This window comes from Canis aureus, chromosome 3 (assembly GCF_053574225.1).
Source record: "Canis aureus isolate CA01 chromosome 3, VMU_Caureus_v.1.0, whole genome shotgun sequence".
Lineage (NCBI taxonomy): Eukaryota > Metazoa > Chordata > Mammalia > Carnivora > Canidae > Canis > Canis aureus.
The window spans coordinates 5,581,037-5,608,898 of NC_135613.1; the positions used below are offsets into that span (position 1 = coordinate 5,581,037).

Here is a 27,862-nt window from a genome sequence, read left to right on the forward strand (position 1 = left end):
TTAAGCTCAAGGAGCCAAGTGAACGCCTTCCTGCCTCAAGTCCTGAGGGCAAGAAACAGGGACACCCAGTCGGAGAAAGACAATCATCGTGTGGCTTCACTCATATGTGGAATGTAAGAAATGGTGAAAGGGCCCCTAAGGGAAGGGGGAAACTGGGGAAAAATTAGAGAGGAAGACAAACCGTAAGAGACTCCTGACTCTGGGAAAGGGTTGCAGAAGGGGAGGTGGGTGGTGGGATGGGGTGACTGGGTGACGGGCACTGAGGAGGGCACTGGATGGGATGAGCACTAGGTGTTACACTATACGTTGGCAAATTGAGTTTAAATAATAATAATAATAATAATAATAATAATAATAATAATAATGAAACATAGAGGCCAAGATGTGCATGCCCATGATCCACGTCATGGATCACGTCATGCCATGTCCAACCCCCGTGGCAAGGGCACCAGGTGGCACTGGTCACCTTGGCCACACCGAGGCTGCTGACATTTATATTTCAGCCCGCGCTGCCCAAGAACTCTCCTTTCATGGCAAGACCGTACTTCAGAAAGGGCCTCATCAGTTTTGTAGATAAGAGCTGAGGCTGGTGGGATTTCTGAGGGATTCTCCAAAGAAAACCTCAAGAGGAACAACCAACTCACGTTGGGAGAACAAGTAGATTCCCAAACATTTTCTATTTGAAACAGAAAAAAATAAAAGTAAAGCAACGTGGTGACCTTCCTCATCTTGTGAACATTCATAGTAGATGCATCAGGCCTGGCTCCCCGAGGACTCTGCTCAGGGGAAGCATCAAAAAGGAAGAACATTGGCTTGAGTTTAGCTGCAAGCACTTCCTGTCCACGGGCTCAGTGTCTGAACCTCTCTGTGAGCCAGTGCAGACTTCTGTGTGGCCTCCAAAAAAATTAAAGCGATGACCAGATACCTCTGATGTCACACAGCTGAAGCGCCTGTGAGGAACAAGGCGCCTCCCGCAGGCTGTCAGCCGGGCTCACAGTCTCCGTGATCCTGAGCAAGGCAAGAAAGGCAGACCCTGGCCCCCTCAAGGCTCAGAGGATTGAAGGAGGGGGTGCTGTGTCAGGGCTGAAGTAGGAGAGGTCGATAGGCACCCCAGCCCCCGAGTGAGAACTGTAGAGCAAAATAGTGCAAAGCCACTACGGGCCCCAATCACACTTTCAAATACCAGTAAAATAAATGGCCTTTCCAATGGTATTTCTAAGAAAGTATGTCGTTGCGTCAAGGTGTCTCCAGACAGCGTCGGGGTCTTTTCCTTGGTGAATCCACGCCGGTGCTGTTTTAGTTTCTCAGCTCTGGGGTTTGGGACAAAGAGGTTTTGCCAGCATCCGGAGGGGGGGATCCATCTCTCTGGGTCAGACTCCCACATTTCAGGCTCCAAACTCATAGACTAAGTGTCAATCTGTCCATTTACCTTCAGAGGCACAATCACCACACACACACACACACACACACACACACACACACACACCAGTGTTCTCCTCTGCATGACCTTTCTGTTATGTCCATATCCTCTTATATTGTCTAAAAGGTCCCCCGATGAACCTCAAAATCAGAGCAGGGGCCAAGCTGAGGATCATGGTAGAGGAGGGTCAACCCAGGGGCCCAAGCACACCAGTGGGTCAGAGCTCCTCAGACTCTGGCTACAGCTGCTTGGCTGGTGTCATAGGCTGAACAGTGGCCCCTAAAGATATCCAGGCCCTTGTCCCTGGAACTTGCAAGTATTACCTTAAGTGGCAAAAGGGCACTACAGTTGTGATTAAATGGAAGATCTTGATATACGGAGACTGTCTTGGATTTTCCAGGTGGGCCCTCAAAGCAGTCACAAGTGTCCTTCTAAGAGGAGGGCAGAGGAGATGTAATGGCATAGACAGAAGAGGAAGGCCCATGTGGTCACCGAAGCAAGAAGCTACAGGACGGCAAAGCTCTGCCTGCCACCTACCTAACTCAGGTAGATGGATATTCAGATGCTGGGAAGCCAAAAAAGACAAATGTCTACTGTGAATGTAGATGTTCGGATCAGGCCATGGGCAAGGAACTCTAGACCTTCAGCGTCACGGTGAGTAGCTGGAATGGGGTGGGATGGGGAAGGTCTAAATACAGAGTATTGGAAACAGCACATCCAGCAGCCTGGATCCTTCCACAACATGCAGCAGGAAAAGAGAAAGTGCTGGGGCTGGCCATTCTAGAAGAGGTCAAGGAGAAGCTCCCATTAGCCTCTCCGCCCTTCCTCTTGCTCTCTACCATCATGGCTCCCACTTATTGAGCACTTACAATGGGCAGTAACCAATTCTCACAAAACCCATAAAGATCTTACGAGGAGGACAGCATCGCTCCCTTCACCAGGCTTTATTTTTCCTTATAACATCGATCACTTCTGACATACTATTAATTCACTTATTTATCTTGTGTATTATCCATCTCTCTCCATTACTGGAAGGTGAACTCCATAAGAGCAGGGATTTTTGTCTGTTTTTGTTCATGTTTTTAACCCAGGGCAGACAAGAGGACCTGGTACCCAGTAGGTGATCAAGCCCCTGTAGAGTGAGCAGGTTTCTCAGCTGAACAGAGAGAGGCACTGGCTGCCATGCACAGGACTGGTGGGCATAGTAGGAGAGATACAGGATGCAAATTCAGGCCTGCTGGAATTCAGAGCCCATGACCTGCACCTTCCCAAAAGGGAGAGAGCGAGCTTCCTTTAAGAAGATGCGTAAGGCATAAAACAGAGCCAGAGATGACAGAACTTACTAAGTCTAGGAGAAGCCATAGTTCGAAAAGTCTGGAAATAAGGTCAGGGTTAAGGAACCTAGTACAACAGAGCCAGAGATGAGAATGAGGGGGTGGGGACAGCAAAAAGGGGACAGGGTCTTGGGCCATTGCCTGCAGCCCACCCTTGTAGACCATGTGGAGGTGGTGTTGAGCTGCCTAGAAGTATCCAAAGCATGGCAGACAAGAGCTCTATGGCCTTGGCCAGGATGTTTAATCACTCTGGGTGCAGACTACAAGATCTGAATAGATTTTACTTGACCTTTCTATTTTAAACTGCAGGTACTTTTCCATTTTCTCAACAGGATGACAATAACTTTACAGGACTTCGGGAGAATCGAATGGAATTTTACGTGTGAATTATTTGTATTAATAACTAGCAAGGGTTATTGACTCTTGGAGTCAACTTTTCCGTGTGTCACAGACTCTACGGCACATGTAAGGGTCCCTCCCGGAGGGAGCACACAACAGCCCAATGCCATCGCCACTCTCACTGCGCCCATTTCACAGATGAGAAAAGTGAGTTTTAGAAAGGTTAGGGAACTTGCACAGGGTCACAGAGCTGTGGAGAAGGCAAGTCAGGGAAGGGGGGAAACCTATGAAGTCTGGCTTCAGAGAGTCTGTGACTTTAACCACCTCCGGCCAACACAGTGATGTAGGTGTAGGATGACCACAAGGTCATCATAGGCCCCAGGGAGCACAGTGATGCTGATGGCCAGACCGTCTGCTGTGCTTTCACCTGGTGACACCCATGTCTTCCTGATTCAAGAGACATTAACAGGAGCCACAGCTCAAGACTGATGCTGATCGCTTCCCAGGCTCCATGTTCCACTAGGAGATCACCTAAGGGGCCACGGACTGCCAGCTGGTGTGGGGGCATGCACAGCCCCCTTCCAAAGCTTGTGACTTGGGAAGACACAGTTGGGATGGCATCCCAGGGCCTGCCCCGAGCCTGAGTATTGTCAACCGGAGCTGACATTTTCTGGTGAAAAGTTACTGGCTGTCTGTTGCTGACATTTAGCAGCAGTTTAAACATTCAGGTCCCTGGGGAGAGCGGCTCAGAACATGCCCCACCATGTCTTACTCTGGCTTTCTACAGTCATCCATATGGAGGATATTTTTGAGCCCATCCTCTTCTCTCCTGATCACCGGGGCTGGAGGAAGGAAGGAGCTAGTCCACTCTCTGCCTTCTCAAAGCTCGGAGTCCAGCATCAAAGAGACATGCAATGTGGGACAGGCCCTTCCGGGCACGAGGATGTGATGCTGGGGGTCCAGAGAGGAAGCAGCTCGGAATGCCTGGAGGTGCCGGGAAATGTTCAGAAAAACCCCGACATTCAGTGGAATCGCTGAGACTTGCCCAGCAGGGCGGGGAGAGCAGCTTATTGATACAAAGACTTGAAGGTGCTAATGAAGAAGCATGGCCCTGTGGCCAGAACATTGGTTTATGGGGAGGATGCGTGGGGTGATGGGCTCATGGTCCCAAAGGTGAGAGAGGGAAAGGCGGTTCAGCCCCCAGCCTGACTGGGATGGAGAGTACAGGGCAGGCTCCACAGGAAAATCTCCAATGGTCTGATTCTCCAACCTTTCTTCCCTCTCTCGCCTCAAACTCTTGAACCTGGGCTCTAAAAACGTGTCACTGCAGAGCTCCCATGTTAATGAGCAAACGTCAAGGCATCTCATTCATATGCAAATGCTCTGACACAGAAGCTCTATGAAATGAATTCAGATGGAATATGCCAGCATCCTTTTTTTTTTCTAATCCTTCCAGAGAGTTATGATGTTGCTACATAAGTTAATGAGAGGAATGGAAGAGCAAATGCTGCTCCTGAAACCTGTCAACAGTAGAACTATTTAGATGGGTATTAAAGCCAGGCACTGTCATATAATTTGAGGGTATGGTCGAAGACATCTTAAGAATATTTTGTTTCTGACAATTGAATCATAATTTTAATAGACATCTCCAAAAAGGGAAGCGGTGGTAGCAGCCATGTTATGTTTATTTAGGAGCCGGTGAAGATCTTTGATTCAAAGTGCTGGCTGAAATGACAGGACCCAGCTCTTAGAATGTCAGACCTGCCAGAGGGTTTGAATTTTATTATAACAGTAAGTGCCCAAGAAATATCAGCTCGGTGCCCGGGACCATGCAAAGTGCTTCACATTCATTTTCTAGTTAATCCCCACAGCAGCTCTGTGAGCTAGCAACTTTTATTACTCTCATTGGACAGATGGGCAAGCTGATGCACGGAAAGGGCAGGTAACTTGGCCAAGGTCACACAGCTAGCCAGTAGAGGCCTGGCGATTCTAACCTTAGGGTCTGGCTAAGGCTGACCCCCTGCTGTGTGCTCTCCCCATGGCCAATGGATGCTATGGCTTTATTTGTAAAGGGGAGGAGATGGTGGCTAGCCCAGGAAGGTAGTGATCTGGCCCAGCTTTGGAATAAAATTATTTTCCCTTAACCCCCAGTCAATGTGAGCTTTTCATCAAATCTTGCGAGGAGGTGGTGTGATTTTTGTGAAAGGAGCCGAATCTTTAGAGAAGCTAGAAAGCAGGATTAGGATCTCGGCTTTGGCATTTGTTAGATCTGCTGCCTTGGGCAAATATCAAAGCCTCAGCCATGGTTTGATCATGCGTACAATTGGGAGACTCTTACCTACCTTACAGGGTTGTCATTGTGGAGGGCGGGGCGGGGAGATCTGCAGTCCTGAATTAAAGTTCATGCAAAAAGTCTCACTTTTGCAATTGCCCCGAAGCCCCACCTAATGGCTGCCCTGAGCTTCCAGGGAGGTGAAGCAGGTGGCTTTTAGAGCAGAGGCTCCCTGACTATCAAAACAGTTGACACTACTGGATTGTAAAGGAAACAATCCAAATGTCCATCCCCAGCAGAAAGGACAGGCAATTTGTAGCATATTCACAAGGTCAATGGAGTATTCTACAGCAAATGAGAATACACAATCTACAACTACACACAATAGAATGATGGTTCTCACAAACGTAAAGTCAAGTGAAAGGAGCCAAAGAGCATCCGTTGTGGGATCCCATTTATGTAGAGAACATAGGCAGGCAAAAGTAGCCTACAGAGATTAGCCTTGGGGTGTGTGGGAGGGGCAGTGACTAGAAGGGGTAATGGGGAAGGAGGTTTCTAGGGCACAGAGGATGATCTGTTTGGTAATCTGGGTGCTAGTGACATAGATTTGTTAATTTTACAAAAATGCAACAGGCTATATACACTGACTGACACTATATGCAGTTTTCTATATATTCCAATTACAAAAGTTTAAGTACTCCAGCACTTTAAAACTCCTCTTACAGAGAACAAAGTCCTTGATCCCACAAAGCCAAAAGAGGTACAAGGCATACCCACCTGGGAAGAGGGAGCCCCCTCCTAGTCCAACCCACTAAGACAGACAAGGGACATATCCACGGCCCTCCTGAGACATTCTGGATGACACACATGGAAGGAGACAATCTTGGGGTTTGGGACTGCAGGAAGCGAGCGACTGAAAGAGAAGAAAAGAACGGAAAGATAGGCCGGCAACCTGAGACCCCTATCTCAATCACGTCCGTTCCCAGTGAGCGAGGCCCTCCTGTGTGCCTGTCCATTGCGTGCCCGTCGCCGCAAGCAGAGCCTAGGCCTCACTTTACTGGGTCCCACAGGAACTTTCTAAGATGGGCTTTAGGGCCCCTCCTTACACATGGCAGACACAAGTCTTTAAGCGAATAAGCTACTTGCCTACCTGTAGCCGCCAGCAGCAGACCTGGAATCTGAGTCAGTAGGTCTGATCACAAGAACCGTCCACGGCCCCAGGCCCTGTTCCTCTGCTCTGTGGAAAGGTATTTCCACCTACTTCCTCATCTTTGTTAAGAGTGGCACGGTCACGATAGGGTGCGGGTGGAGGTGAACCAAAGTGCTTTAACCTCAGCCCGATTGATTTTTAATTATTAAACCTCTTGTGAGACCCGAATGAAATAGAGAAACCCAGTGGGGGATTCGGATGACCACATCCACGCAGCGTACGCCTGCTGGCGGCGTGCCTCCATGAGCCCAAGGAACGACGACACGCACCTTGCTGTGGCTGCGCAGCTCTCTCATTGCGTTTCATCCTCACAATAAACACTGGAACAGTTTTTAGCACCATTGTATGTACACAGGAGAAAGCGAGGACCAGAGATTGGAATAACTGGCTGAAGAAGGCCCAGGAAGGGAATGGCAACACCAGAAATAGCCAAGCCTATTAATACACACTTGAAAAACTTGTGCCAAAATGTCAACACTCCAGCCCGCTGTTTAGACAGTGAAGCCTCAAAACCATGTTAAAGAGAAGCCTCTCTTTACTTAATGAAGCCCAATGATCCTTTAAAAATAGTGCTGCTATTTATTGTATTTCTGGAGCACAGAGCAGCTGAGCAGAATATTTTAATGCCACATTCCGAGAAAGATGCGGGTTTGTACCCGTGATGCAATTGGCAAACGAGAGAATACAGTTGCCTATGATATTTGCACAAACGCTCCCTCTTCTTACTTCCCCGAGGTCTCTGAAGGGCGCACCACCCCTGCCTGAGACCACGCGTAGGGTCATAGGGGCTTGCCTGTTTCTGAGTCTGCATAGTCTGGTTAAAAGAATGTACCAAACACCCAACATCGAGGTAATCTCAACCATCCTCAGCCTCTCAGTCAGTTAATTCTGATATTAATAGGTGTGTCTCTGATGGATGCTTCCTCCTCTCAAGTTCTCAAACTATTGCATGGCTGGCATGTATTTAGATGCAATGGAGAGGGGGGGAAAAGAGAGAGAGAGGGAGAGCAAGAATATGTCCCCTACTTGTTCCTTGTACTTCGGGGGGAGATTAAATCACAGGCCACGCACGAAACTAACAAGGAAACAACTAGAAGCCAAAGGGTATCTCTGTCCAACCCAGTGGAGACCATCTAAAATGGTTCCTTCTTACTGCATGACCTTCTCCAAGTGGAAACCAATTCCTCCCGGCCCCAGAAAATAACAAGCCAGGAATCTGAACACCAAGTAGAGAACAACTTATTCTATTCTATTTTCCATTCTCATCACACTGCTGATTCGTTTGTCATACTTCTTGTTCCTTTATGATTTTTGTGCAATAAAAAAATACTGGCACTGGGCTTTCATTTGTACCGTCTGGCATGATTCCTGAGATGGTCTCCACTCAGAGCCAGGGTTGACTCTCTTCTGAAGACAGCTGCTCTCACTCCTGCCCTTTATGCTTCCTCCCTTTCTCTGGGGTCTGCTCTGCTTTCCCAGAGCAGCCTTAGCCATATCTGTATCAGCCTCCACGTTCGGACACCAGCTGAAATCACTGAAAATACCAACTTCACTCCTCCAAAGAGTCCACTCCTTGCCTAAATCCCAGTGGACAGAAACTGCAAGGCTCATGGCTCCCCCTTTGTTAATTATTATCAAATCTCACTCTCCGATAACCCAGAGAAAGGAAAAGGCAGCCACTCATGCTAAGAGGCTGTAAAAGAACTTCTTCTAATCCTCCCAAAGCACTCAAGAGAAGGCTTTCAGCCAAGTCAGGGTCATTTAATGTATTCTGCTCTGGAAAAGATATTAAAAATGATTAAGTTCATTAAAAAATGAAAGAAAAGAAACCTCATCTGAAGCAACGACCTCTGCCCAGCAGCTGTGTTAAAACAAGTACCTGTTCTCGGGATCTGATATGTGTCAGAAATTTCAACCAAGCTATGTAGAAAGGCAAGACACGCCCACACCAGGGAGTGGGTCTTTCCATCTAGCGAACCAGCAAAAGTGCCTGCAGATCAGAAGCAAACGTCACTCCAGGCTCAGTGCCGGAAAGGGGCCCGAGCAGGTACTAACTACAGTCACAGTCCACAGATACCTTACAGTCTGGAAAGAGAGATGACAAATATACTGAAAAGAAAGACCATGTGATGAGCGCACAATGAAAGGATCCCCGGAGAGAGGACTTGTGCGCTAAACCTTGAAAGAGCAGTTGAGTTGGGAAGGGCAGAAAACACATTCCAAGTAGAGAAGAATATTTTGAGCAAAAAGAGGAAGTTTACAAAAAGAGAAATTCAACTTTGGTCCCAGGGGAGAGGGAGTAAAACAGATTGAGTCTTTAAGAGCTTAGACACGACCCAGTGGACTGTGAGGTTGTTCGAAACACCAGTGTGAGTGTATTTACGTGAAAGGGGATGAGCTAGACCTCCTCTTAACCGGCTCAGAACTCCCAGGGCACAGAATCCTCAAGTTTCTGTCACACCTCTACCTTCCGTATCTCTCCTCTCAGAATTACCTTAAGGAGTTTTGAATTGAGGACAGTACCCAGCAACAGAGCAGCTGGAAATGTATGCAGAGCACTTGGATCACTGCTCTGATTGGGAGACGTGATCGGTCTCTAGGGTGGAAGACAAGGATGCAAAATGCCCTCCGTTGTTCGGTGAAGAGCTGTCTCGACTAACTTAGCAATCGTTTCCCCTTTGAGTTGCACCAGCTGCGATGATGATGACAATAATAAAAAGACAATAATAAAATCACAGATCGAATCAATTGTATATGACTGAGAGCTAAATCCAGGCGTGTCTGCGTCAAAACCCTGTCCCTTGCCACCACGATGACAGCCTCTGGTAGATCTTGGTAGAATACATGTCTGCCCATCAGTCCTGGCTAGAGGGACAGCAACCATGGCCAACTTATTTCCTCTTTTTCCTGCAATCTGCAACATGGGGGTGCCTTAATGGATGAGCCATTAAGGTAAGAGATCTCTCTAAAAATGGGACATAGAAGCAAAGGGGGTGTCGTCTTGTCCTCTTTCAGCAGTTCTGAAATGAAATAAGGCTGCAGTGACCCTATATTCCAAAGAATAAATCATGGTTTGCTGCCCCCGGCACAGCAAAGAATGTGTGTGCCCCGTACAAGTATGAGGTTCAAGGTAGAAGATGGAGTGTGGATGCCTGCATATTGGACATATTGGAACACCTCAGTTAATAAAGATGCATGGGGACCACAGTGGAGAATACTTAAAACATGATATTGGTTCATCGACCACTGTTCATGATAGGAAATGGGCTCTAGCTCGAGGTTGCTGAACTTGCAGTGGAATCTCTAATTATTCAGAGGGGAAAATGGCATTTCTAGCATTGTGCGCTACTCCCCAACAACACGGACTGAGCATCCTGAAAGAGTTTCAAAGAAGCAGAAGAAATGAGCTTGAAGACGATGCAGTTGTGAATGGCCCCACTCATATCAGGGTACGACCTGGGCAGTGTGACTTGGTTTTGTGAAGAGGAAGCTAGTTAGATTTAAGCAGAACCACAGGGCCCTAACCGAGCTTCTCGAACTCCAGGCAAGATCTCCATTCAATATGAACAGCATCTTGCTGTGTACAGGGATTTTCTCCATGATGTAGATAAACAGTGAACTAGACCATTTCTCTTACATGCTCAGCAGGAACCCACGTATTAAGCCAAAGCTAAAGCTGTGGCCGCTTTGGACGTACCCATAGATAGTGGTGGGAGCAAGGAAAGGAGTGAGAGCGAGGCTGATGTCATGGTAACAATTAAGGGGGCAGTAAGAATCAATCCATGGCCACCCAGGCAGGACTGGCCTCGTGTCCCTGGGCTGGAGAATTCAGGCAGGAGAACCAACCATCCTAGTTCTCCAGGAATTGAAGGGTTTCTAGGCACAATGGATTTTCCCTTTGTTTGGGAAAGTCCTTGGTAAACTGGATGAGAGGTAAAGTCCCTAGAGAGGAGATGCTGTCTTTTGCAGCTGAGGGGGGCTGGAGCAGAGGAAATCGCAAGCCTGAAGCCAGCCTGGACTCTGTTCACTCCTACTTGGATGCCCTTCCTGCTTGTCCTGTTTCACCATGCTCCACCTCAGCTCTGTCCCATTTTACTTCTCGAGGCTTCGCCATGTGCCGTGAACTGGTTTACCCAACTGAAGTCTCTGAGTCTTATTTGAACACTGCTGGCACGACTGCCACTGGCATTAAGATAACTGCCATTCATTGGACACCTTATACCCGGTGGGTAGGTACTTTGCACAATGTATGGAATGAATCTTCATATCTGTGACATAAGAATTCTTCCCGTGGTAGAGATCGGAAATTGAGACTCAGGGACATTGGACATTGGTGAGTCCAAGAGACTCACCTCCAGATCTGCTCGCAAGTAGGATGCTCCCCGTAATGGCAGACTTTGGAGTCCTGTAGCACCTGCCCAGCTAGATCATCCTCCCACTCCAATTTTAAAAAAAAGGTGGGGAGCATTTCACAGCACCCACATTTGTATGTTTCTGTGACGATTCAGAATGCCCTTGGAAGCTAAACCAGGGAAAACCACCATAGGGTGAAATAGTCCCATCTATACCGGCAATATTTGCTGGCTTATAACCTTCAATGTGAAAAATCTCCTTGAGGCCTTTGTAAGTGATATATTCCGTTACAGCAGACTTTGAGCAATGTAACACTTTTCCAACACCTCAGACCCTTAGGAACACAGAGAATTCCCATCATCAACTCTGCTCTGTACCAGGCATTAAATGCAACACAGAGCATCTAGTGTCTGGGACTTCCTTCTTGAGCAGCTCCTGCAATGAATCTCTTTGTTTGTACCTTTAGTTTTCCTATAAAGAAAGAAAGGGAACCTAAAGCTGTGTCACAAACCGCATGCCCTTCAGCTCAGCCTTTCCAACAACCGTTTACAGATGATGAAATGGCATTTGGGAGAGGAGCAGCTCGTTTTTTTTTTAATATTTTATTTAAATTCAATTTGCCAACATCTAGTATAACACCCAGTGCTCATCTCATCAAGTGCCCTCCTTAGTGCCCGTCACCCAGTTACCCCATCGCCCCACCTCCTCTCCTTCCGCAACCCTCTGTTTCCCAGAGTTAGGAGTCTTTTACGGGTTGTCTTCCGAGAGAGGGGCAGTTCTTTAAACAAGGCCACAAGGCTAATAAGGAAAGAGCCATGATTTGAGCCCAAACTTTAGATCTAAACCCGCTGCTCTCTTTCCTCTTGGCCTCTTCACCCCTGCTCATGATGGAGTGGGGGGTGGGGGACAAGAGAACCACTGGGGTACTTTTCAAAATGTCCACGTCTCATCCCTTGACACCTTCAGGTTTCTCTTCCTGGAAGGTTGTGAAAATCCACTCTCATATGACACGGGGGAAATGTGTATCATGAAGTTTCATAGGCAATTCTGCTAAGATGCCTCATATTTGCAGTTGGAAACCTGTGCGCTAGACCATAGGGCCCCTTAGGAGCAGGGATTCATGACTAGAATTCACAGAAGGTAATCTCAGAAATCTATGAGCCCCTGAGAAACATAAAGTGGTGTGTGCAGGTACCACATGCATTATTCTAGGATAGCCTCGGTCATTTTTACCAGATTCTCAAACTAGTTCCTGACTCAAAAAAGCTTAGAATGCACTCCTTTGGAGAAAATGGGTTGCTCCTCCAGCAGAAATGTTAATTCAATCCTTTCCAGCCTCAACAGGCCCTGGACGTGTGTGATTTTAAGCCATTATTCAGGGCGCTCGTTCAGCTTGCATTTAAGGGAATGATGTTTCCTCAACTTAATGTAATATTGCTATTGGCAAATAGATCACTCTTAGAGTCATCGAACTGCCAACTTTTATAACCACCAAGGTAAAAAACGTTCATCAGATTTTGTCTTTTCATTCTCTCAACAGGCTTTAATAGATTTCTGTCTAGGATCAAAAGGTTGGTTGAATACTGGCCATGCATAAAGTTTCGTGGGTTAATTAAGACGATCATTAGTTGCTCGAGCTCACTCTTCGCTTCATGATTTGTAGGTAGAAGAGTTTGCTTCTATCAGACACGTTGCCCCCCTGGGATTAAGCTGTGTATGTGGAACGTTCAAGCCAACACACGACCCTTGCAGAAAGCCTGGCTGGTTTCTGAGGATTGGTCTTGGTGCTGGTCATCTGGCAGGGTGCTCCTCCCTTCGTTTGGTCCATTAGGCCGTTCCAGTGGGAATTTTTGTCGAGACATCTGTGGGGGATCTTATTGCTGTTTTAATTGCTTCCTGATATTCTCTACTGGTATGTTTCTTTTTCACCTGTGGTTGTAGGAATACATCCACTGTCTCTCTTTCCTTCTGTGCAGTGTACATCATTATGTTCATTGATCCAAACACTTATTGAGCGCCTATAGTGTGCCAGGGAAACTGCTAGGCTCTAAAGAATAAAAGTGAGATGGGACATGTGGCCTCCATCCTCAGAGAGCCTCTCAGGGCAACATGGGAGAGGGGGAGACAGGTGAACACATCATAGAAAGAGCTCTGGTGGAGGCAGGTTGCCAGAAAGAAACAACACTGAGTCTCGAAAGGTCGCTTGGAATTAGATGGGAGAATAGAGAGTAGGTAAAGGCTCTGTAGGCAGAGGGAATGGAATGTGCCGGAGCACGGAGGCAAGCAGCAATCCGTGTCTCACAGGCCATACCTATGTCACAATGGCCAGAATAGAGACTGTGGATCACACAGGAACCCCCATGCTTCTTTTAGAAATGTGAACAATCTCCACAAGGTTAGTTGCTTTGCTAACAAGTGAAGAAGCTGTTCTGGGCTGAATATTTGTGCCCTTCCAGATTCAGACGTTGAAGCAATAAACCTCAACGCAACGGTATTTTCGGTGCAGGCTGTGGGAGGTAATTAGGTTTTGATGAGGTCATGAGGCGGGACCCTTGTGATGGAATTAGTGTCCTCCATTTGAGAAGAAGAGAGCTGTTTGTAAGTTCAGGTCACGGGCCGTAGCAAGTACCTGTGGTGAATCCTAACTCTTGACGAGCTAGAGAGGGATAAAAGAGGTGGAATGACCATTTCTTGTTTATTGAATCTTCAACAAAATAAGGCAGCTCTTTTCAGAAAACCCAAGATGACCAATGATAGAAAAGGATGTGATAGGAGATTAAAACTAGGTGTTTTATACCCAGAGTGAATTTCTCACAATCTTCCAGGCATTTCTTTTAGGAAGGCTAAGTAAGAACTTTGATCCCTTAAAAAGTTTGGTTGGTGGGTGGGGGACATTTGGAGAAGAGGAGGGATTCCATAAGGCAGCCTACTTGGCAGACAGCCCTTCCCCCAGGAGCCTTGAGTACATTGAGCGTCCACGAGTGTGAATCCTCCAGTTGAAAACTGTTCAAGTTTTTATTTTGGTCACTATTAGCATTTTCCAAAGATGGTGACCTTGGATCCACCTCCACTACACCTTTTGCGTTGTTGTTGTCACTTTGGGTTTCATTGGGTTTGTTTTTGTTGTATTGCTCATAATGCTACTTAACATCCCAAGGATGCCAATTTAGGAAACCTGCGTCTGACCAGTGCAAAGACCTAAGGAAACACAGTCACTGGGCAAAAATGACGGGAGGCTAGCCTGTTCACAGCTGTTATGGCTATGTGATGCACTTCCATCTAATTGTGTTTTTATTTTTATACTTTTTGAGTTTCAAAGGCTTCCAAACTGAATATCTTACTTTCAAAATGCAGGGGAAATTATTTCTTGGCTTGAAATCAAGTAAATAACTATTTATGGTACCCAGGGACACTTTTTACTTACTGCTCTGCCAGTTGTACAACTTGAAATTGTTTATTTTTACAACTATTTGGGGGCATTTTTGAGGCGATTGAAGATGCTGGGCTAAGGAATCAGAGGACCAGTAGATATTCTCCTCCTTCCTCCTTCTTCTTCCTCCTCCCCCCTCCCCCTCCTCCCTCCTCCCTCGTCCTTCTCCTTCTTCTTCCTCTTCTTCCTCCTCCTCCTCCCTGTGTCACTGGTTCTCAAAGTGTGGTTCCTAACCAGCAGCATCACCTGGGAATTTAGAAATGCGAAACTCCCACCACCACTCACACATACATCTCCATCGAACCAGAAGCTCTGAGAACAGGGAGTGTTTTACCAAAAGCAAACAGTAGTTTGAGCAGCACTTATTCAAGGTTCAGGGAGTCATGGGCGGGCTGTCAGCATTGAAGGTGACTTGACCCCGACAACCTCCTTCCAACCACCTCACCACCCCAGCAGCGTGCCTGCTCCTTGGGTCAGCGGGGGACGGGGAAGAGGCCAAGGCCTAAGCAGATCCTTCAGGTGTCTGTGAGGAGGAACAAACGGCCTCATCGTCTTGGTCAGCCTTCGGCTGCAGCCGCTTTCACGCATCAGGCCTCACCCATCGGCGAGCGGGTCCTGCAGCTGGAGAACACCAGGCACGGAGGCAGGAAGGAGGGACTTCCCCTCACCGGGTCGAGGCCTCCGCCTGCCCCCCAGTCAGGGAGCCCGGCCTTGCAGATGCTGTGCGGGGGGCGGGGGGGGCTCTCTCCTCCCGGACTTCAGCACGGTGTCCCCGCCCCCCCTGCGGCAGGTGGGATCTTTCAGCTGGGACACGACTCTGAGATCGTCCCTCCCGAGTCCCTCACTGTACAGGTGAGAATTCGAGGTGCAGAGGAGAAAGGACAGGATATACCCAACAAGGGCTTTCAAATTGTGTCCCTTGGCTGAAATCCGTGCGCATCCTAACGGGAGACGGGATTTTTACAAAATAAATACACGTAGCAATGAATCAATCATCCCCTTGTTATTGCAACAGATATAATGTACACGAGTAGTTATGTCTCACACACCGGTCACCATTTAAAACACGGCCACCGTGGAGGACAGATTGCAAATTATACAAAACAGCCCTGAATCGCCCTCTTGCCTAGGCCTCTCGTGCTGGATCCCAGTCTGCCCTTTGCTCAAATCAGAGCAATCAGGAGCCATTCTGCCCCTGGTGCTTTCAGCCGCTGCCAACTCATGATTGAGGCAGTGGGAAGTGCGGGGGGCAGACGACAGGCTTCCAGCAGTCCCAGGCCTGCTGCTCGCCAATCAGCGTGACCTTGAGCGAGTCGCTGAAAATGTCTGGCCTCAGTCTCCCCGTCTCTGAAACCCAGGGGTTAGTTAATGCTCAAAGGCCTTCTCACTGACAATGACACACACTTCACACACATTTCCAATTTGCCTGCTTGGGACCGACAAAAATACCCGCCTTGAGCCCGGCGAGGCGGGCCACCCGGGTCATCTGTGCCTGGGTGTCCTCGTCCCCTGCACCCTTCCGCAGCTTCCTGTCACGAGGCTTAATCCCATTTGAGGTTCTTGGGAGGCCCCAGCCCTGACTAATTTGTCTGCTCGGCCAGCAAGCCGGCCTTGGCGGGCTCATTTGGCATCCCAGTGACATTTGGCGCTGGCTCCAGCAGGAATCGGCCTTGTCCCTCCAAATGGCCACCTTGGATACTACGAAATTAAAGATTAGATACCGAACACTGCAGCAGCCCACTCCATCCACTGAGCGTCGGAGATGCTTCTGCCATTTAAGGCCCCAAGAAGGGCTGGTCCCCACTTGGGCAGCTGGAGTCAGCCCTAAATTACCTAAAGAGCCCGAGTGCTGGGCCTGGGCTCCATTTGTTTACAAAATAGGCACTTTCAAAGGCCCTTTACTAGGGACTGGCAATTCCCAGGTCCCCTGCTATAGGCTGATGCATAATGCATAAGATGCTGGGAAATGTGTATTCATGAGGGCGGCTTGGCTTTTGTCAAAAAGAACTGTGAAATATTATGATGGAACAATTTTCATTTCTGCCACATTGTTTTTATAGTGCATTCATGACTGGGGATTGAGGGCTTTTCGAGTTTGTCTGGTGCAGATGTTGCCGGGCTGAGAGCTGCTTCAGACATCCTAATTTTCCAACTTTGCTGCTGACAATTACATGGGGGGGGGGGGGTTCTCACAGGAGACAAAGGATATATGTCCTCGAGTGATCTTGTCCTGAATTCATTCAGGAGGGTGGGGGCGAGGAGGGAAGGATGAGAAGGAGCGAAGGAGGAAGGAACAGGGAAGGAGGGAAAGAAGGGGGCAGAAACTGATGTTGGGAGAGGCCTCCTGAGTGCCAGCATAGGCGAGGGCTTCTCCCGTCGTTCCTCCCTTACTCCTAGAAAGGAGCTGTCATCTCCATCTGACGTATGAGGAAATGGAGGCCCAGCAAGGCGGAGCCACTGCTCTCAAATCATGTTGCCTCTGAGTTGTGAAATGGGGTTTGAATCCACCGTGACATGGTCAAGCTTCTACTCTTCTCCAACACCAGGCTACAAAGAAGTGAAGCCAAGGAGGACTCTCCTTCTGCAGGCCATCGAGGGACATGGGACATGGGGTGAGCGGCACATAAGCGGCCACTGGGTGAAGAAGACACAGGAAATCCTGAAAAAGAAGGGCTGGGAAGCGGGTCAGGCATCTGGGTGCCACATTGAGACAGGCACACATCTTGGGAGGTTGGGGAACTTGCCGACACCCTACAGCTCCTGCCCTCTGGAACCAACATTGCACCAGCTCAGATCTCCAGCACCACAGATCCCAGCTCTGTGTCACACGCCACTGGCTGCCTCCCAGTCTGTGAAATGCTGGCCCCTTTGATCGAGCCCCTGAGCCAGGAGGGAATGGATTCCTGGAGGCGGGAATTGTGGCTTAATTTTCCCCGGATCCCCAGGGCTGGCGTGGCTCCAGGCAAGCTCCGAGGGCGGGCTCCCACACACACTTTAAATGTATCCAGCATGACAGAGAGGCCCGGCTCCAGGCAAACTGGGCGGCAAGAGGCAAGAGGAGGGGATCCCTGGGTGGCGCAGCGGTTTAGCGCCTGCCTTTGGCCCGGGGCGCGATCCTGGAGACCCAGGATCGAATCCCACGTCGGGCTCCCGGTGCATGGAGTCTGCTTCTCCCTCTGACTATGTCTCTGCCTCTCTCTCTCTCTATCTCTGTGTGACTATCATAAATAAATAAAAATTTAAAAAAAAAAAAAAAGAGGCAAGAGGAGAATTCATCCCAGGATGGTCAGAGTTCGCACAGAAGGGTGGTGGGGGTACCCAGGGCCTGGCCCCCGGTGATCGGGGTAGGTGGGCACAGCACAGGGGTTCCCCTAAGACCAACACACACTCAGGGCACTGAGCAGGCCAATGGCAGAGGCCCGAGAGCAGGAGGGGGTGTGAAGGAGCGCCACAGGCACAGGTGTGTCCCTGCCACGGGCCGGGCAGAGGCCGAGACTCCAAGTCCAGGCTGCAGGGAGAAAAGGCAGGGCTTTCAGCTCAAGGAGGACCCACCACCCCAGCTCATGGACACGACCCAAATGAGTTAGAAAGTTCTGGGAAGAAACAGACACAAGGAGACATGGATGTGTCTCCGGAGCGTCCGTCAGGCAGGAGTTCCTGAGGCGCTCGGGCCACCCCCAGGTCCACTTTCTTTCCCACACCCAAGCCTTCATTGTTCTGGAACTCTTGTCCGTGGGGCGATTCACTGGAAGCTCCGGTGGCCAAGCGCTCGTCATGGAGGGTGGGTCTCGCTGCAGACGCAGCCCCCCCATCCACTCCGCAGATGACGCTCTTTCTCCCTGGCGAGTCTTGGCATTGGCCGTTCTCTGCCTCCAGCACCGTCCGCCCCGCGTCGTCAAGGCTGCTGCCTGCCCACCCTTCAGACCTCAGGGTACCCGGTTGGCGCTCCCATCCCCGTATTTCCCATCCGAGCAGGCCGTCCCGTTCTGCTGTTGCCGGCGTGCTTAGCACCCGGGGGTCCGTCTCCAGCTGTCATGAGAGCCTGTGATAGCAGCACCGGGCCGGACCTGCTCACCCTTCTCCCCTCGGCACCCAACATCATGCCTAGGACGTGGCCAGAACTCGCTAAAGGTTCGGGAATGAACGAACCGGCTCACGGCGTGTTGTGCAAGAGCATTAATAAGGCGTATCTAAGGGGATTAAAATCCGACAATTTGCTCTCATGCTGCACAGGGCGCTTCTACCCAACTGGAGAAGCAAAACTAGGCCGGGGGCAAGTACCAAAGCATGAAAAAGCAGATCAAAGCTCACGGCGACCAGGTCCAAGAGTTGGCCCTGACCCTCCTTCCCCTCGGCAGTCAGGCACAGGCTTGAAACACATCGGAACAAACGTGCTTTCACGACCCCACACTCCCAGGCTCAAGTTTTGTAACCGCTAGCCTCCGTTTTTCTACGTCAGGGTTAAAGGGAGTAGCCTGGGCTCGCGTGGCTGTGAACAGCGAGTTAGAGCAGTGTTTCAGCCAAGGGTGACTTTGCCCCTCAGGGGACATTGGTCAAATGTCCGAAGACGTTTCTGGCTGTCATAATAGGGAGAGCCCTGAGCGGGACTGTTAAACACCCCACAGAGCACAAGACAGCCCCCACGCAAAGGATCAACTCAGCTCACGTGTCAGCAGTACCGAGGGTCAGTACCGAGTCCGCGAGGTGGCAGCCGTACAACAGGTACTCATCGCCCCCCTTCTCTGTGACTGGGGCCCCCTGAGGACACCCGCGAGGGGTCTGCTCAGCTTTGTCCGAGTGCTCCCTGAGAGCTCCTCCTCCGGGAATACCTGTTGTCTTCGGCTGTCTGGGCCGCTGTGGGAGAGTGCCCAAGACGGGGGACGGGGGCCCCGGGGCTGGAGGCTCAGGCCCAAACACTATTTCTCAAAGTTCTGGAAGATGGTAAGTCCAAGAGCAATGCATGGACAGATCCGTGTCTGGTAGGCGGACGGCCGCCTTTTCGGGGCGTCCTCCCAAGGTGGAAGGGGTGGGGGAGCTCTCTGGGGTCTCTGTCATAAGGGCACGAGCCCCATCACGAGGGCTCCGGCTTCATGAAGCAACCACCTCCCAAAGGCCTCGCCTCCGACACCATCAGCTTGGAAATTAGGTCTCAACATCTGAAGTGGGTGGGGCGGGGCAGTCAGTCTCTAGCATCCGTCTTCCACCTGCTTCCACGAAGCAAGGGCCTTCGTTCACGTCTAAGCTCAGATCCGCGCATCCAGGAGCCCCCACCTGTCTGCCCTCCTGTCCTGCGCGTCCACAGCAGCATGAGGCTTTCTCGTTGGGCACGGCCGCCTCTTCCAGCCGACCCTGGGTCGGAGCCCGAAGCATTGCCTCCTAAGGACAGACTTGATCTGTAGACGAGGAGAGGGCTTCCCAGGCAGGCAGATCCAGAGTCCTAATTAGAGGGCTTCTTCCTGTCTGGCTTTGCTCATTTGCAAAATGGGCCCAACCAAACCCAAGTATCAGGCTCCCCTTGAGCATCTGAGACACTGGATGTAACACGTTGCGTGTCGGCCATAAAATTCCATTTTTTTCTCCTCTCCTGCAGAGCTTAGTAAAAGCCCAGTAAGTCGACTGCTAAATCAACCTCTCCTGAATGGAATGGTTCTTGTTTCCTAATCCTCGAGAGCCAAGCATACTGCCAGGTAGGGGAGAAAGTCAACAGGCTTCAAGGTGTATATTTGGAGGAGCCCATTTTCTTCTAAGATCTCTTTCCATTTCATTGCTCTCCCCACACAAGGCCAAAGGGGTTCTCCTTCCCTCAGCAAGGTCTGGGAGCATGGATTCCCCGCCCTCCTGATCCAACCGCCCTCCTGAGGATGAGCCTGCCACCCGTGACCAACGCTAGGCTACCTGCCAGGTGTGCGCCCCAACTCTAGCTGCTTGATCCAGTGTGTTCTGAGGGCCGGCAGGGTTTACAAGAACAACATCCTTAAAAAACAAAGAGACTCACGGCTCTTCGGACTCGTGAACATAATTTCCAAGACACACAGCGATTCCAGCAGGAGCACGTCAGAGGGGGCTGGTGGCTCAGACCGTGGGCAGGACGTCAGTCACCTCCTGCCACTGAGGCGAGTCCGACGGCATCAGGGCCATAGAGCCAGCCTGTGGGCCTCCTTCACCTCATTCACAGCCCACTTTCTGTGAGGTTCATGCAGAAACATCAAGGGTAGGAATGTGCCGACACCGTCCGGGGGCACACCTGTTTCACTTGTTGGGAGGCCACCCAGGATGGCACCCATCGCTTTGTTCATGATTCTAGTCCCGGTGGAGGCCAGGGGACAATGCTACTGTAGCTCTGAATGAGCCAACTAACGAGGCCCGGGTGGGAGCGGATCTTCCGTGTCGGTGCTATTACCGTGTGGGCTCTCAGGAGGGCCCCGGGGCCGCCCCCGCCCCCACCGAGGGCCCGAGGAGAGGTGGGCCTTTGCACGTCCACGCTCCTCCACCTCGTCTCCGTTACGTCTTGCTCCGGAAGACAAAGGACCAAGCAGAAGACACACCGAGAACCGGGGCGGCTTCCTCTGAAGATCGTGCTACGGTCGGTGTGCAGCTGTCTGTGCAAAGACGGGGAACCAGCACAGGAGGCCTCAGGCAGGAGGGGATAAGGATTTGGGAGGAGACGGCAGGAGCTGGAACAGACACTTGGCCACAGACCTGGGAACGGCCACATTTGAAGAGGCCAGCCGATGGGAGCAGCTGCAAAATATTTCATTTCAGTGACTCAGAGTCTTACCACTTCTGAGAGACCAGTCACAGCTAAGTCTGATCAGACTTAATCCATAAAGCATAACCCAGAAACTGGCAGATAGAAACACTCTCCTCGCCAGGCTGGCGGACACGGGGGACGGCGCGCGCCCCTGGGGCACACCAGGCTCTAGGGAGGGGGAGATCTGCTCCGGCCCCCTCAGTGCCTCGCGGGCCCCATCTGCCACATGGGGACCGTAACTCTGCCGGGCTTCTCTATCGTGAGGACCAGCGTAGAGGAGGATCCAGAAAAGATTAACCCTTACGTACTGAAGGACTTGGAATCACCCTCAGCAGAGGACAGTTCTAGTATCGTTTCTTCTGGAAGCTTCTCAGGTCCTCCCCGACCCAATCAATTTTCAGCATTAGCTCTCATGGTACCCCATCCCCCTCCCTCAAAACACTTACCATGTTGTCGTCTCACATTTCTCCATTTGACTCTCTAGATAGTATTGGCTCACACGCGAGGATGAGAACCCCAAGCGGGCTTCTGTGCCCGCCACTTTTTGTCCTCATCATGGCCTCTCAGCGTAGGTCTTGACATAGGCCAAATGCCTGGACAAATGAATGGGCACGAGCTCCGTGGTGCTGGGCACCCCTCCCTCCCCATCATGCCGCTATCATTCGGAGAAAAGTGATCCCAGGCTCGATGACCGACCAGATGCCTCTCCCGGAGACCATTCCCTCTTCCTGAAGTTTAGCAGGTTGATGACGGCCGCCACTATTTACCCCATTTGGGGGACGGGGCCATGGAACCTTCCCTTAATCTATAAACCACTGAAATAGATGGTGCAGGCGTCCTGAAACGGCGACTAATTTTATCAGGTTTGCTCTTTAAAAAAAAAAAAAAGAAAGAAAAGAAACAAAAAACTGGTTTTGCATTTAAGGTTTCCAGCAACCACAAAGAGCAAAAGGCAGAAAGGAGAAGTGTTGGGTGCGTTTTAAAAAGAAACCACGCAGACAGTAAGCGAGGTACTGCTTTGTGCTGGCGGCATAACACGTGGCAATTATTAATCCTTCATTATGCAGAGAGCTAAAGACGTACGACCCTGCAATGAAGCGTCCAGTGGTTTCCGACAGGCGCTCACCACCGCGACTGCACCCGTTAGGGAAAAGCAGGACCCTGTGCTTCGCGCCCTGTGGCCCCGTGTTTGGGTCGACTCCATTTTCCCCAAAATTTTGAGCAAAAAAAAAAAAATCCAAGGAACGGTACTTTTTTAAAGATTAATCTTTATTTGTTTATATATTTATTTGCTCCCTTGTCCCAGGCTGGATTTGCCCTCTTTTTGCAGTGAGCTCTGGATAATGGCATTATTAACTCGGTTACGTGCCCATTTGGCAGGGGAACAGGTGCGCAGCACAGAGGTAATGGTGTTAGAATGATGAGAAGAGCAAAAAGTAAATTGTGTAAAGGCCCCAGATGATTAAACAATTACTCTCTTTGTAGTTCATATTTTAGAGTAAACAGCATTTACCCTCGACTGCATTTTTTTTTTCTGTCTCGGAAACTCTGCCTCTGCGGGCTGTGCGTGCGTCCCGTTTGTCCCCAACGAAATGAGATCCCGCCCGGGACAGCTCGGTGGCCAGAGGCTGCTGATCGGGGCCGACGGAAAAGGCCGCCCTCCCGCTCCTGGTCCCTCGCACATCAGCTCTGACTCCCAAGCGCGGGGCGCCCCTCGCTGCTCTCCGCCCGCTCATTCAGGGGTTCACCTCCTCTCCCTAATATGTACCAACGTGCCCACCAGCCAGCCTCCCCTTTTCAAGGGGTTTCTGACTTCCAGAGGCGCTTTGCCATTCGGCTCCCCACTCTGACGCCCGCATTCTCGAAGCTTCTGCGAGTGGATTACAACGAGGTGACCGCGGAGCACGCGGCTGCCAGAGCTAACCTGAGCCGGGCGTCTGGACATTGCTCACGGCCGCAGCATCTACATGGGAGTCGGGGAGGGGGGCTGGGAACTAAGGGAGGCCCAAGTGTTGCCGAGATGTGAACCGATCTGAAAATTTTGACCAGAAAAGATGAAGAATGCAGGTGCCTGTCTGTGATAACACAGTCACTCCCGACCTGGGGGGTGGAGGGTTTGTTTGTTTTTGTTTTTGTTTTGTTTTTTTAATTGAGACGAAAAGTGGATTGTGGATTGACGGCTTCTCCTAAAAGCACAAAGTGATAAAAGCGTCATAAATTTGGACCGAGTTCAAGTTCTACACCATGCGGGGCGGCCCTCAAAATCTAGCACCGGCAGGATATCCAGCAGCAGTGAGGCCTGTTCCTGCGATCTGCTCCACTGCAGGCAAGAGTCGTGACTCCAAGACTCAGATGACTGTACCTCCTCGAGGTCTCTATCTGCGCCCAGAGGGGATCTTTATCTCCGGCCTCTTCCTCGAGATGATAAATGGGTTTATTGAGTATGCTGAAGTCCAGGCTCCGGAAGGAGAACTTGATTCATGGGAGTCCACACACTGAAGTAAATAGACCACATAGAAAATACGGTGGGCTTTGAGCCCAAGCTTCACCATTAACATCGAGGATGGGAAAACACCAGCAGTGGCGGTGGCGGCCGGGACTTGGGGGAAATGCAGATTCCTGGGCCCCAGCCCAGACATTCTGAATCAGAATCTGCATTCCAACAAGACCCCCATTTGGAATGTGCTGCCCTAAGAAGTCTCTGATCATCTGCAACCCGTGTAGGGGAGGCTGCAGTTATTTCCAGTCCGCATCACCAGCATTTAGAAAGTGCACTCTAGGGGCACCTGGGTGGCTCAGCGGTTGAGCGCCTGCCTTTGGTTCAGGTTGTGATCCCCGGGTCCCGGGATCGAGTCCCACATCTGGCTCCCTGCACGGAGCCTGCGTCTCCCTCTGCCTCTCTCTCTCTCTGTATGTGTCTCTCATGAGTAAATAAATAAATTCTTAAAAAAAAATGTGGGCTCCAAGGGCAGTGGGTTCATCTCCCGTTCTCTAGGAGGCCCTCAACAAATAGGCTTTGAATGAATGACTCTTCTCCTCTGTGCTCTGTATGCACTGGACTGCCCACTTCTGGCTTCAGGAACCACGCTCCTAACTTTTGAAGTTTGCTTACTAGTTGCTGGCTTATTCTCAGCCCAACCTGTGGGGTCCTGGTGTTTGCAGGCTAACCTCAGGATGAGCAAGCAGCATTGTGCAGCAACCAGAGCTCCAATGTGACCCCTGGGGCAAAACTTCTATTTTTACTTCAGCTCTGTGATTTTTTTTTTTAAATTCACTTATTTATTTCAGAGAAACAGAGAGAGCATGAGCAGGAGAGGCAGAGGGAGACATCATCTCAAGCTGACTCCATGCTAAGCACAGAGCCCAGTGCAGGGCTCGATCTCATGATCCAGAGACCCAGACCCGGTGTCTGTCCCACCATCATCACCTTTCTCAAGATATTGAAAGGGAGGCAGGGAATGTGAAATAAGGAGAATGTTTAGGGCAAATATGAAGATTGTTTCTTTTTTTTTTTAGTTTTCACATAGGGGGTGCATGAGAATCTCCAAGGAGATGCTCATTACCTTTAATTCCATCTTTTCTAATGTCACATATGGAGGGTGAGAGGCCCTCCCTACTTTCTCTCCGAGTCTGGAGTTGGCCTGCCGCACACTGAGCCAGGACAAGGGTTTGCTTGAGCACAGATGGGCTCAGCCGCAGCCCTGCCCTCCCTGAAGGCCACCTCCTGTGCCAACTCCTCTCCCAGAAGCTGGCCTCCTCCGTGTGCCACTCCCTCCCCAAACACAGCTGCTAACTTACTATCACCTTCGCTTATTCACAGACACTCATCACCCACCCCCCTCCCCCAAAGGGAGACATGGTGACCCATGGATTTTGAAGTTAGATGCCAGTGGCTTAAAGTCTCTTCCTGTCTCCTGCTTGTCAAATGATACTGGGTAACTCGCTCATCACCTCTATGTCTCTCTACTTCGTCCTCTGAACGATGGAAAGAATAGTATATACCACATGTTCTGCAAAGTAAAAACTGAGCCCGTATCAGGTACATAGGATAAAGGTCAGGGCACCGTATCTGCTCCCAAACTATCCACCAGGCCCTGCCGCCTGGGGTCCAGAGGCATCTCTATAAATCAGGCCTAGAGCGGAGGAGAAGAGGCTTATGGGAGCCCACCTCCCCTCATCTGTGAGATCAGATGCGACTCTTTCTTAATCCTGTATCTTTCCCAAGTGCCACAGAAAACACACAAGAGTCAGAGCCGTCTTGAAAATCAGTAAGTGGGATTCTAAGGCCGAGGAGGGGAAATGTATTATAGAGGAAAGAGACACTGATTTTCCAACCAGACAAACCCAAGCCAGACAAGCTGTGTGACCTCAGGCAAATCACTTGAGCTCTCTGAGCTTCCATTTCCTCATCTGGAGAGTGGAGGTAGCCACGGCTCCTTGTAGAGGTTGCAGTGGGATTAAATAAATGTGTTTAAACATCGAAAACAGCAGATTCGTAATTGGGGATAAACAAGTGAGAGCCTGTCGTCTCTCTTGCCTTTTCATAAAAGGTCAGGGAACATGGACACGGAGGAGGCTGACATCATAACCTGCTCCTCGGGCAGTGACAGCTACTCCTGAGCCATCAGCGCAGGAGTGATCACTTGAGCTATTCATTAGCATAAATATTCCACAACAATGTCATTTTAATGCTCCCAAAAGAGCACCTGTTATCTATCCCACAAATTGGGCCTTCCATGGCATAAATCATCAAGAAGCACTTCCCATGTGCCTTAAATGAAGGAGTGCCATTCCAACCAATAAAGCAAATAGTAAACAAAACAAAAAACAGACAAAGCGCAGAAACACCCCATGCTGGGACTTTAATAGCTGATCAATTGCAGATCAAGAGCTTTAATTTCTCCTTAGCACTGGGTTGGCAGCAGGAGCTGAGTTCCCACTCACTTAGAGATGATTACTTTGGTGAAAAACAAAGGCTCCTTTCATCAGACCTTGGCCAATAAACACCCCTGAACTTGGGGCTCTCTCCCAGAGAAAGATCCAGAAAATAGACCATACCACAGACCTGCAAAATGACCCCCTCAGAACAGGGCTGGATAGTGACCATCTTGCCACCACGTGGCCAAGGTGTGAAGCCGCTTCCGTTTCCCTGAGTAGATCACAGGTTATTGGAAGGTACAGGACACGCTCCGTCTACGGCAGGATTGAGACCCAACCACGTTTGTTTAATTTCCTCAGGCGAGCCAGTGGTGGTCAAGCCAAATTTTGCCTCTCCCGCAGGCCTGGCACCCACCTGCTGCTCAAGGTCTGTCACTGACCATCACATAAAGGTTGCAAAGCTCTAATTCCACTGGGCCCACCTACTTGCCACCTTCTCTTTGAGCTCTCCTCTGGTATTTTGCAGAAAAACATAACAGTAATTACAATAATGACGCACACTTCCTCCAGCCCACCTAGAACTCCTGGTTCACACCCATGGCCCGGTTCAGATGACAGCATCTGTGCCCTTACTTGAGGACAATGAGTCATCGCGCAAGACTGGGAGAGGATGCGGACATGGAGACGCCATGTCCACTGGAGTCGAACAGACCAGACGAGAATCATGGCTCTGCCACATAATGTAGCTCAATGGACTTTGACAAATGATTCAACTTCTCCATAAAATGGTACAATACTATCTACCTCATAGTCTATTCATTCATTTTTTTTTTCTCCAAATACTATGGAGTACCTTATTTGCCAGTCACGGATCTAGGCACTGGGGATTGAGCAGTGAACAAAATAGACCTGAGTCCTGGTCCTATTCAAGGAGGCATCGAGAGATAGCCTCTTTAGAGGCAGCTAGTCTGTGGAAGTTACTCAACCCAACAAATATACAGTTGTTTCATTTATAATGCCCAGGACCAGGCCTTGACATATAACACTGGTTCCATAAATAATGAGAGAATAAAGTAAGTAATTGCTTCTAAATTAGCCAGAGCCAAATCCAGCTTACTTTAAGTAATACGATCATTTCTCTGCCTAGTGAAGTGCAGTTCAGTTCAACCATCATGTCACGTCATGGTGCCTTCACGGGGCCACACTTAGCTCAAGGTTCGGGGAATACCTAGGAGATGTAGACAGCTCAGTATAATTACCACATGATACGCACGTAAAGTTGACAAACGTGCAAGACTCGACAAAGGAAGGGGTGAACTCTCAAGTTAGAGATGGCCTCGCCAAGGCAGTCACACCTGAGCAGGTATGGCTGAGGGAGTGAGGGAGGAGCTTTGTTACTGGGTGTCCACATCACTCCAGTGCTCGTTGAGGGGCTGTGTGTGCCCAGCTCCGCACTAGGTTCTGAAGGCCAGGCTCAGAGTCAGAGGCTCTGTCCCCAAAAGTTTCTCCACAGCATAAGCAGGGCTGTCCCAGAGCACTCGGAAAGCCGTGTGCCTACCGTAGTCAGGGAGGCCTTGGAAGAGGGAATGTGGATCTGGAGGGGAGAGCAACATTGAAGCCAGGGGAGAACATTGAGACACACGGGCAGGTTGGTTGCATTTTCTACTTCTCTTGGCCTAGAGTTTTTCTCTTAGACATGACTTCAAAAATGAGCTATCGCCTCTGGGGAAGAATAGAACAAAAGGGGCCCCTGGGGGCTCAGCGGTTGAGTGTCTGCTTTTGGCTCAGGGCGAGATCCCGAGGTCCTGGGATGCACCTGCATCGGGCTCCCCGCAGGGAGCCTGCTTCTCCCTCTGCCTGCATCTCTGCCTCTCT

At 50.1% G+C, this 27,862-nt stretch overlaps 1 long non-coding RNA gene across 4 annotated transcripts; it reads left to right on the forward strand.

The window, feature by feature from the left end:
- Nucleotides 1-13,251: 13,251 nt before the first annotated feature.
- LOC144306345 (uncharacterized) lies at nt 13,252-26,790 on the forward strand. Of its 4 annotated transcripts, none has more exons than XR_013373416.1 (4): nt 13,253-13,323; nt 16,756-16,970; nt 24,930-25,148; nt 26,558-26,790. It is a non-coding gene; the product is annotated as an uncharacterized LOC144306345 (long non-coding RNA). The 4 variants fall into 4 exon arrangements; XR_013373422.1 differs by having other exon boundaries at nt 13,259-13,444; XR_013373424.1 differs by lacking the exon at nt 16,756-16,970 and having other exon boundaries at nt 13,252-13,323.
- The last annotated feature ends 1,072 nt before the right edge of the window (nt 26,791-27,862 follow it).